Below are 12,288 nucleotides of genomic sequence, written 5' to 3' on the forward strand. Positions count from 1 at the left end.
TAGGTCTATACCTTAATCGTCACTAGGCATAGTACTAATCAACATGTGACCCTTTGTTCATTGATGATTCACATTCTTCCATAGAGAGTTGGGGTGGGGTCTGGGGGTGGGGAAGGGTTTGGGAGGGATGGATACTTTTATATAGACCGTTAATGTATGAAATTATGTATGTAAATTTATAAATAAATGTTTACAAGATATATCTATGTTTATAAGAGTAACACTGTCAATTTATTAAAAAACACTGCTAATTATACAAGGCACCAACAACGACAAGAAGATTTTATTTTCTGTTTTTTGTGAAAATATTGTAGTGTGAGCATCCCGGGGTGAGCGTAAACAGAAATATAAAAAAACGGTTGTGAAAGGAATTATAACCATTTCATATTTCTGAAATCTGGATAGTTGTAGATGCTATCAGAACAGTGTGCATAGTATAGTGATCATAACTGTGAATTGTCAATGTTGGTGGCTTCCAATCAATTGTGCAGTGCTTTTGACTCTTTGGATTATCATCAGTATGTTTTATTAATCAAAGTAAAATTAATTTATAAATATTAAATGTTACCTCTATAATTGAATATCTGTGTATTTTATATTGTAAATAAAATACCTAAAGTACAGAATTCTGTTTTATTGTCTATTTTTCCATATGATGTGATAAAGCGTCAATAAAAGATTCACTGTAAATGTACGGTGAACCAGAAATAATGAAAAAATTGAAACTTAATTGATCATTACACCTACTCTTGGCTGTGTGAGATAAGTGCGATAATTTCCCAAATGATTGTAAAATCAAAGCGGTAGTCTACTGGGTGTGATCGACTAGTGGATCCGATCTTAAAACAAAGCTGTAGTCCGACTGGGTGTGATCAACTATTGGATCCGATCATAAAATCAAACCGGTAGTCATACTGGGTTTGATCGACTAGTGGATCCGATCTTAAAACAAAGCTGTAGTCCGACTGGGTGTTATCGACTAATAGATCCGATCATATAATCAAACCGGTAGTCATACTGGGTTTGATCGACTAGTGGATCCGATCATATAATCAAACCGGTAGTCATACTGGGTTTGATCGACTAGTGGATTCGATCTTAAAACAAAGCTGTAGTCATACAGTACTGGGTTTGATTGACTAGTGGACCCGATCATAAAATCAAACCGGTAGTCTACTGGTTTGATCGACTAGTGCATCCGATCATAAAATCAAAGTGCTAGTCATACTGGGTTTGATCGACTAGTGGATCCGATCATAAAATCAAACCGGTAGTCTACTGGCTGTGATCGACTAGTGGATCCGATCTTAAAACAAAGCTGTAGTCATACTGGGTTTGATCGACTAGTGGATCTGCTCATAAAATCAAAGTGGTAGTCATACTGGGTTTGATTGACTAGTGGATCTGATAACAAAATCAAACCAGTAGTCTACTGGGTTTGATCGACTAGTGGATCCGATCATAAAATCAAAGTGGTAGTCATACTGGGTGTGATCGACTAGTGGATCCGATCTTAAAAACAAAGCTGTAGTCCTACTGGGCTTGATCAACCAAAATCCGGAAAAAAAATAAATAAATAAATAAAATAAAATCAAACTGGTGATCGACTAGTGTTCATGGAACAGATTTAAAGTATGATAACATGATTGTAAATGTTCATCTGGTTTGTAATTTTTTTTAACAAACCAATGGTACAAATTACGAGATTATAGATGGTAAGAAAAGAAGGTATTTACCATCTAATCTCGTGATTCTTACCATTGGTTTGATAAAAATCATAACTTGCTTAGCAAAAAAATTAACTTTCTTTTAAGTCAATATATAATATAATAATATAAGTCAGTTTAAAAATAACCCATACAAATATTTGTACATATTTTTTAGTAGCCCAAATCTACATCCTTCTCATGAATTCCCTTTTCAAATTTAACCAATTTTAAGTCAGCAGTCCTGATTATTTTAACAGACTGACTATAATTATTTAGATTAAACAGCTGAACTTTATATTAATATTATATTTGTTATTCTTTTATATTTGTTGTAATGTTCGACTAATAAATCAAATTACAAATTAAGAATTAACAATAACAAAACATTTTGGAATACTATAATGTAGTGTTGCAATAAATCATATAAAGTAAAGAAGTAATGTTGATATTTGTTATATAAAAATTACAATTGTAGGTTGTTGACACATTGAACTTTATTAAAGTCACGTATGCCCACAGGAAACTCTATTATTATATAACTTATGTAACACAACCCAGTAGGAGTTTGAGCCAAATCTGTATAATTAAAGGTTATATTCAGCCATTCTACCAAAAACATTGTCCATATTGAAGGCAAAAAACAATACATAAAAAAAAAACACACAATAATATATTATTAGGATACCTCTAAAAAGTGCTTCCACTTCTTTGCTTAAAATATTTGGAGTGAAAAAAAGTTGTTGACTGTTTGACAAAAGTCAATTTTGTTCAGACCCATCATTCTAAATCGTTTTTAAAACAATGCAATACTGTACATAATTTGTCTATGATTACTTTCCGCTTTGCCCAGGTTGTTTACTTTTTCGTTTTTATTGAGCTGTCTAAAAATTGTTGTATCTCTAATTTTTATTTTTTATATTTGTATAAGGGTGTATTCACAATAAATATTATTTTTAACAATGTTTTCTGCTAAAAACCATAATATTGTATATATCGCCCTCTAATATTCATGCAGTCTGAGCATGCACACAAACAACAAGAGAGCATTACACAGCCAGCTGCATAATAATAACCAAAAAGTTGACAGCGAAAGCGAGGAGTTGTCGTCGTACGCGCGAGTAGTAGTTTTCTTTGGCTGCTGATGAAAAAAAACACTTTGTAGGATTGTCGTAGGCAAATATGGAGGAAATTATTACTGCAAATTGAAAATGAGCTCGATTGACTATCGTCTCTACCGTTTACGGGATATATTCACAGGATACTACCCTACAACGTTTTATTTTTCTTCTATGGTTAGCTAATTAGAAAACGTCAAGCGCATTTTGGAGCAAGCAGTAAGCTAAAGATTTGTTTTCTTTGTTGTTATCGTCGTTTTGTGGGCTGGGCCAAAGGTGTGCAGCAGGCAGCTGAGTGAGCTGAGAGAGAGACACAGCTGATTGTATGAATTGACATTTCGATGTCAAGGCCTAGCCTGGCTCAGTCTATCTAGGCTAGACTATTAGTAATTACTTACAGGCTTAGGCCTATATGCCTATTTACACCGAGTTTCTTTTAAATTAATTTATCGCTAACATTGATGAATTATTGTTGTTTTTTAATAGGTAATAAAAACATTTTTTTTCCTTTTCGTTCCTGTTTTAACTGAAGTTTCATCCAATCCTTCTACACAATCTGTCTATAAGGCCTTTAGATGAGTCTTAGAGCATAGCTAGCTAGGCCTACTCTATTCTAGACAGAGTCAAAGAGAGAGAGATAGGCCTAGGTAGGGGCCTAGTAGGCCTAATATAAGATTATATATAGCCTATAGGCCTAGCCTAGCTAGCTAGGCTTATTATACAAATTTTATAATCTGCCTGCAATACTTAATTGAACGTTCAATGTTCCGGCCTAGCATGCTTGCGTTGTCAACCAAGAATTTTTCTGTTGCAGAAATGAGATAAGACGAAATTTTTTATCTGAAGGCAGGAGAAAAAAAATACAGTTTTCCAGTTTGGAAAAAATAAAAAATACCCACAATGAAGCAAACACAAAATTCCTCTTATTATTATATTTTTTGACTTGCTAGCTTAACATCCTGCTCCCGATTGATTGTCCTAAAGGATACACATTTTATACATGACAATTTATATACGCAACAATATATATTGTACAGTATGTGACAATTAGTACTCATGCACTCATAACATTGGGTTTTTTTTATCCACGAATAAATCCTGTAAATGTGTATTGAAATGTACAGTACTTTGCCCTCTACTGAATACATTATACTATGAATTATTAATAATTTATCGCTCTTTTTACTGTTTTACAGTACAGTTAGTTAACCTTGAAAATTGAATTATCAATTTAAAAGTCCCTGTTCATTAATGTAAATGGTACAAATTAGCTTTTAACTATTAAATTTCTTATTGCTGCTCATATTGACAATACTATTGAGGGACAAAATCTGCTTGAAATAATTATTTTGCATTTTTAAAGGATGAAAAAGGCATAATCTAGATTACTAGGAAATACTATTATTATTAATAATAATTATTATAATAAATGTAATAATCGCTGTACAGAACAGTCTCATGATGATAATGATCAGATAATTTTATTTAAACACACCTAATGTATCGTGGTATTTGATTGGTTGATTTTGTAATTTTGAAATTATTGTTTGATGTGGTGGGCATAAATATTGCGTGGCCAGAGTCTCATCCTGAGTTTTGAATAAAGAATTGGACTACTGTATGTAAAAGCGACATGCAAAGATTCAGAAATACTGTAGATAAAGGCAGTGTTCTCCCCAGGATTCAAATCAAGCGTCACGCTTGGGGCCGCCCGCCCCCCCCCCCCACCCCCGAGGGGGAGGGGCATTCCGACACTAAGTACTTGAGTCACAGCCCCACCATGGTTGGGGCTGTGGCGAAGCGATTTTGGGTAATTTACACCCTAGATGGCCGGAAATGGTACTCTCGCACATAACATTTATGTTGAATGACACCTCTGGTTTGGCCGGAAATAACACTTATAGCGCGCTAGCAAACAACAAAACGGTCGTAGCCAACTTTTTCCGCCGGTAAACATACGCGAAGAAACATTTTTTGCGTTCATTACGAACGTCAGGGGGAAGCCCCAATGAAAAAATAGGCCTAATCTATTAGCCTACTCATCAGTAGGACAACTCTAGTTGGCCGGAAACGAAACTTTATAGCGCACTAGCAAACAGTAAAACCATCGTAGCATACTTTTTCCGCCAGTAAACATACGCGATAAAAAAATGTTTTTGCGTTCAATACGAACGTCAAGGGGAATTCCCCGATGAAATAAAACTAGGCCTACTCATGAGTAGGACAACTCTGTAGTTGGCCGGAAAGACACTTCATAGCGCGCTAGCAAACCGCACGATCGTAGCCTGCTTTTTCCGCCGGTAAACATACGCGATAAGAAACATTTTTTGCGTTCATTACGAACGTCAAGGGGAATTCCCCGATGAAATAAAAAATGCCTACTCATCAGTAGGACAACTCTGTAGTTGGCCGGAAAGGACACTTCATAGCGCGCTAGCAAACAGCCCGATTGAGCCTACTTAAACATACTGTACGCGATATATGAAAAAAAAAAATGCCTACTCATCAGTAGGCAACTGTAGTTAGCCGGAAACGACACCTCATAGCGCGTTAGCAAACATTAAAACGATCGTAGCCTACTTTTTTTTTCCGCCGGCGGGTAAGCATATGCGATAAAAAAACATTTTTTGCGTTCAAATACAAACATCGGCGGCAAGTCCCGATGAAATAAAACTATAGGCCTACTCATTAGTAAGACACCTCTAGTTGCCCGGAAATAAGACTTCATAGCGCACTAGGAAATAGGAAAACATTCGAAAGAGAGACATGGCAGTAACAAAACACGTGCTTACACTCTCGGCGGCGGCCGGTGAAAGCACCATGTGACATACAGTATCGCAGTACTGATATATCACAATACCATGTGACATCCCTTGTCACTCGACTTTCTCACGAAGTAGGGCCTAAAACATTCTACCCCCACCGACGTACAAATGTACCTTAAGTTAAGTGAAATAAGACTTTAGCGCACTAGCAAATAGGAAAACGATCGTAGCCTTCTTGAATGTATTATACGATCAAAGCAGCTAGCATTGAATTGCGCCTAGAAATCATTTGATGACGTGCGTATGTTACCGACGAAAGAGTAAATCCCACCGATAGAGTCGATTAATTCAGTGTGATATTGAAAATAATAATATCATCGATATTTATTTTTAATACACATAACATTTTTACAAGAAAAACAATACAATCAATCATTTACTTTATTTACAATATACAAGTTACTACATTTTAGACAACAGCCAAATACTAGAGATCGAAAGAGAGACATGGCAGTAACAAAACACGTGTTTACATCTCTCGGCGGCGGCCGGTGAAAGCGAGTCTCAGTTGTTTAACACTTTGTTACGCAGTCTTTTGTTTTTCGTCTAGTGGTCATGTCACGTGTCTCGTGTGCATTAGGCTCTTTATGCATGCCGCAGAGAAAGTACCGTACCTCCTGCCTGTTAATCTATTTTTAGATTGTTGTTATTTTTAAGCGTCACGGATAAGGTTTTAAGCGTCACGGTAGAGAACCCAAGCGTCACGGTACCGTGACGCTTCAAAGGCCTGGGGAGAACACTGAAAGGTTTCACTGTTCTGTGTAATATACAGTATTTTGCAATAGAAACTGACTTTTGTCCTTCATTCGAAACAACTTTATTATACGGTAAGCCCGAGGCTTTCTTTACAATGCCATTTAAAATTGTCACAAATTTGTAAACACAAACACATTTTGTTTATATTTTTTGTGTGCACATATTTTGATTTTTTGTTTGTAATCCTCTATTACTGCATTTCAAACTGAATACTATACTTTATGTTTTGCACCTGACTAGATTAAATAAATTGTGACATCAACTGGTAGCTTATACAGTGACATCTAATAAAGTTATAATTGTCAATAATGGCTTGCAATACAATAGTAAATCGTAATGGAATAATTATTGCTTAAGGTCATAGTTGATTCTAAAAATATCCCATTTGTAATGGTGGAAATCCAAATCCAAAACAAGTCTGTAAAACTACTATAAGGACGGTACTATACATTCTTTAGAATACAATTGTACACTGTACATGCATACAGTACAGTTAGCTGATTTTGGTAAACAGGGAATAATTTCAGTTTAAATACAGGTAACAATATTTATTACAGTTTTATTAATTATTATAAAGTTGTGAACATGTCTTGATGATCTTCCAAAGGTTCCAAGACAAAGATTCATTCATAGGCGAAGATAAAGTATACAGTATCAGGTATCTCTAACTAAAACTAACAGTCAATATTGCAGTTAGTAATGTGGACTGTTGAGAATTATATAATTGCCCGTCTTTAAAAAACCCAATAGTTTTGGACATTTTTTTGTCTCCAAACCTAAAATTACTCTACAGTTTGTTTACCTTATTAAATTTTTATTACACTACAGAGCCACTTCCTGGAGCTAAATTCTCTTCCTTTATTTAATAATACTAATAGCAATCATTTTCTAATTTTAAAACCAAGTTAAATTATATTTTGAAGATAAGCAATGATTTTTTGTGAATGTCTGCCTGCCAGTGCCATCTCTGAATTTTGATTTAAATATACTGTAAAGTAGTTAAAACTTTTATAAAAACAATTTAGGATACAGTAATGTAGTAATTTGATGTTCTGATATTAAACTGTCTGTATATTTGTGGGTATTGCTAAACTGCGCAAACTGCGCAAACTGCGCAAACAACAAAAAAAGCTGTGCAAACCTCCTTCAAAACAATTAATATTGATTAGAACACAACTAGAACTATATAGGGAGACAATTTATGAGAAAAAAAATTTGAAATTCCTTTAAGTTTGCCTTTTTTTGGGTGAAAAACTTCAATTTTTGGGAAAATTACTGATTTAACAGCGCAAAGAACAAAAAAAGCTGCGCAAACCTCCTTCAAAACAATTAATAGTGATAGAACACAACTAGAACTATATAGAGAGACAATTTATGGGAAAAAAAAATTTGAAATTCCTTTCAGTTTGCCTTTTTTTGGGTGAAAAACTTCAATTTTTGGGAAAATTACTGATTTCACAGCGCAAAGAACAAAAAAAGCTGCGCAAACCTCCTTCAAAACAATTAATATTGATTAGAACACAACTAGACCTAAATAGGGAGACAATTTATGAGAAAAAAAATTTGAAATTCCTTTAAGTTTGGCTTTTTTTGGGTTAAAAACTTCAATTTTTGGGAAAATTACTGATTTCACAGCGCAAACAACAAAAAAAGCTGCGCAAACCTCCTTCAAAACAATTAATATTGATAGAACACAACTAGAACTATATAGGGAGACAATTTATGGGAAAAAAAATTTGAAATTCCTTTAAGTTTGCCTTTTTTTGGGTGAAAAACTTAAATTTTTGGGAAAATTACTGATTTCACAGCGCAAAGAACAAAAAAAGCACCGCAAACCTCCTTTAAATCTATTAATATTGATTAAAACACAACTAGACCTATATAGGGAGACAATTTATGGGGAAAAAAATTTGAAATTCCTTTAAGTTTGCTCTTTTTTGGGTGAAAAACTTAAATTTTTTTTAGGGAAAATTACTGATTTCACAGCTCAAAAAAAAAAAGCTGCGCAAACCTTCTTTAAATCAATTAATATTGATTAAAACACAACTAGAACTATATAGGGAGACAATTTTATGGGGAAAAAATTTGAAATTTCTTTAAGTTTGCCCTTTTTTGGGTGAAAAACTTAAATTTTTGGGAAAATTACTGATTTCACAGCGCAAACAACAAAAAAAGCTGCGCAAACCTCCTTCAAAACAATTAATATTGATAGAACACAACTAGAACTATATAGGGAGACAATTTATGGGAAAAGAAATTTGAAATTCCTTTAAGTTTGCCTTTTTTTGGGTGAAAAACTTCAATTTTTGGGAAAATTACTGATTTCACAGCGCAAAGAACAAAAAAAGCAGCGCAAACCTCCTTTAAATCTCTTAATATTGATTAAAACACAACTAGACCTATATAGGGAGACAATTTATGGGGAAAAAAATTTGAAATTCCTTTAAGTTTGCTCTTTTTTGGGTGAAAAACTTTAATTTTTGGGAAAATTACTGATTTCACAGCTCAAAAAAAAAAAAGCTGCGCAAACCTCCTTCAAAACAATTAATATTGATAGAACACAACTAGAACTATATAGGGAGACAATTTATGGGAAAAGAAATTTGAAATTCCTTTAAGTTTGCCTTTTTTTGGGTGAAAAACTTCAATTTTTGGGAAAATTACTGATTTCACAGCGCAAAGAACAAAAAAAGCTGCGCAAACCTCCTTTAAATCTATTAATATTGATTAAAACACAACTAGACCTATATAGGGAGACAATTTATGGGGAAAAAAATTTGAAATTCCTTTAAGTTTGCTCTTTTTTGGGTGAAAAACTTTAATTTTTGGGAAAATTAGTGATTTCACAGCTCAAAAAAAAAAAAGCTGCGCAAACCTCCTTCAAAACAATTAATATTGATAGAACACAACTAGAACTATATAGGGAGACAATTTATGGGAAAAAAAATTGAAATTCCTTTAAGTTTGCCTTTTTTTTGGGTGAAAAACTTAAATTTTTGGGAAAATTACTGATTTCACAGCTCAAACAACAAAAAAAGCTGCGCAAACCTCCTTTAAATCAATTAATATTGATTAAAACACAACTAGAACTATATAGGGAGACAATTTATGAGAAAAAAAATTTAAAATTCCTTTAAGTTTGCCTTTTTTTGGGTGAAAAACTTCAATTTTTGGGAAAATTACTGATTTCACAGCGCAAACAACAAAAAAAGCTGCGCAAACCTCCTTTAAATCAATTAATATTTATTAGAACACAACTAGACCTATATAGGGAGACAATTTATGGGGAAAAAAATTTGAAATTCCTTTAAGTTTGCCTTTTTTTGGTTAAAAACTATTAATGTCCATCGTTATTATTCTAAGAAATGTGCCACCAATTACGAACGGAAAATTACTTACATTGATGACACAATAATTGGAAAATATGTAGCTGTTCACGAATACAGAGGAGTGTTAAACGTAACTGCACCACATAGGAACTCTAATACAATCAATCATATGTAAGGACAGACCCTGAAATTCTTAATAAAGTAAGGAATCAATGCCACGCAAACTGTGAAATCTGTGAAATCTGTAATTTAAATTTTTTAATTTAAAAAAAAAGGCAAACTTACAGCAATTTCAAATTGTTTTCCCATAAATTGTCTCCCTATATAGTTTAGTTGTTATCTAATCAATATTAATTGTTTTGAAGGAGGTTTGCGCAGCTTTTTTTTTTTGAGCTGTGAAATCAGTAATTTCCCCAAAAATTGAAGTTTTTCACCCAAAAAAAGGCAAATTTAAAGGAATTTCAAATTTGTTTTCCCATAAATTGTCTCCCTATATAGTTTAGTTGTTATCTAATCAATATTAATTGATTTAAAGGAGGTTTGCCCAGCTTTTTTTGTTGTTTGCGCTGTGAAATCAGTAATTTTCCCAAAAATTGAAGTTTTTCACTCAAAAAAGGCAAACTTAAAGGAATTTCAATTTTTTTCCCCATAAATTGTCTCCCTATATAGTTCTAGTTGTGTTCTATCAATATTAATTGTTTTGAAGGAGGTTTGCGCAACTTTTTTTTGTTGTTTGCGCTGTGAAATCAGTAATTTTCCCAAAAATTGAAGTTTTTCACCCAAAAAAAGGCAAACTTAAAGGAATTTTAAATTTTTTCCCCATAAATTGTCTCCCTATATAGGTCTAGTTGTGTTTTAATCAATATTATTAATTGATTTAAAGGAGGTTTGCGCAGCTTTTTTTGGAGGTTTGCGCTGTGAAATCAGTAATTTTCCCAAAAATTGAAGTTTTTCACCCAATAAAGGGCAAACTTAAAGGAATTTCAAATTTTTTTTCTCATAAATTGTCTCCCTATATAGTTCTAGTTGTGTTCTAATCAATAATAATTGTTTTGAAGGAGGTTTGCGCAGCATTTTTTGTTGTTTGCACTGTGAAATCAGTAATTTTCCCAAAAATTGAAGTTTTTAACCCAAAAAAAGGCAAACTTAAAGGAATTTCAAATTTTTTTTCTCATAAATTGTCTCCCTATATAGTTCTAGTTGGGTTCTAATCAATAATAATTGTTTTGAAGGAGGTTTGCGCAGCTTTTTTTGTTGTTTGCGCAGTGTTTGCGCAGTTTAGCAATACCCTATATTTGTTAGTTATTTGTGTAGAGGACATCTTTAAGTGTGCTCTGTATACTGCAGTAGTACCATACTTGTACCCTCTTGAAATAAAGTTGAATGAATAATTTGTAATTAAATATTAATACCTGTAGATAATTTAACAATGCTGCCATTTTAATTGTTTTTGATAAATAATTTTTTTCAAGTGTATAAAGTAGTAAATTCCTTAAATTATATTTAGTTCCGGGATCAGAAAGAAATTGTGTCAAGTGGCTTAAATAAAGATCTGTCTACACTATCAAACTAGTTTGACGAAAAATTATGTGCCCAAAATGGTAGTAATATAACCAAATATGATAGTTGACATGATATCATCATGTCCATATATGAGCATCACATTTTTTTGTCACAACAAAATTGATAGTGTAGACACAGCTTTAGTTTTTATTCCTTGTTCAACAAGTTGTTTTTATTTTCTCCTTATTGAAATTTTAAATAATCTAGTAATCTCTATCACAGTGCCTTTAAAGACGGTACAATAGTTTACCATTCCAGTTTTGTATAAAACTGTAAATTAAATTAAAATATGGAGCTAGTGTAAAATGTACTGAACAGCACTGTAGGCCAAAAAAAAGTCTCTCTCCCTAATAATCAAACATGGTTTCCACTATGACGCAATGTAACGCAACACAGTGGCGTATCAACGCAAAGTGCTGTATTGTGCATTCACAAGTCGGAAACGAAAATGCAAAAATCGCTATGGAAAATCCATTTGATTTTACGCAATGACGCAAGAACAACAGAAACATGACAGTGCATGGTGAAGAATGCTGGTAATTTGGTCTTGTTCAAGTACTGTACGTACTTAACAATTTGCTGACTCTTTCATTTTTCCTACTCATTCTCTATTCTCAGAGCATGTTTCTATACCAGTATTGTAGATGAAATTATAATGAAAAATACTGATACCATCATGTTTTATACTGTCTGCACTGCAATTACTGTATGCGTGATTATGACATATGTTCTAAAATTAGTATCCAGTTTCTAGGATGTACCTGTTTGTATGATCTTAGGTCGTGTTCGTACGGTGGTTAAAATAAGCGCTTAATTTCACCCATGCCTCGGGTTATAAATTGAGCGTTGTTCGTACTTGAAATATTTAACCGCTTAAATGCTTAATCGACGAATCACAAACCGGAAATTACGTTTTAAGGTCAGTTGTCTTTACAACCTACGACCCCATTTTCGCACGCTAGTTTCGTGTTGTATATTTTTTACTCGCGAT

At 33.3% G+C, this 12,288-nt stretch overlaps 1 protein-coding gene across 2 annotated transcripts in view; it reads left to right on the top strand.

Moving 5' to 3' along the window:
• Positions 1-2,827: 2,827 nt before the first annotated feature.
• The window catches only part of LOC140040873 (uncharacterized), a 53,122-nt gene continuing 43,661 nt past the window's right edge, over positions 2,828-12,288 (top strand). The window contains exon 1 of one of the 2 annotated variants that reach the window (XM_072087123.1): positions 2,828-3,043. The gene's annotated coding sequence lies outside the window, so the exon portion shown is untranslated. Of the gene's footprint in view, positions 3,044-6,622; positions 6,944-12,288 lie in introns of those variants that run through there. The other variant, XM_072087124.1, reaches the window with a different exon arrangement.

This window comes from Antedon mediterranea, chromosome 2 (genome assembly GCF_964355755.1).
Source record: "Antedon mediterranea chromosome 2, ecAntMedi1.1, whole genome shotgun sequence".
Classification (NCBI taxonomy): domain Eukaryota; kingdom Metazoa; phylum Echinodermata; class Crinoidea; order Comatulida; family Antedonidae; genus Antedon; species Antedon mediterranea.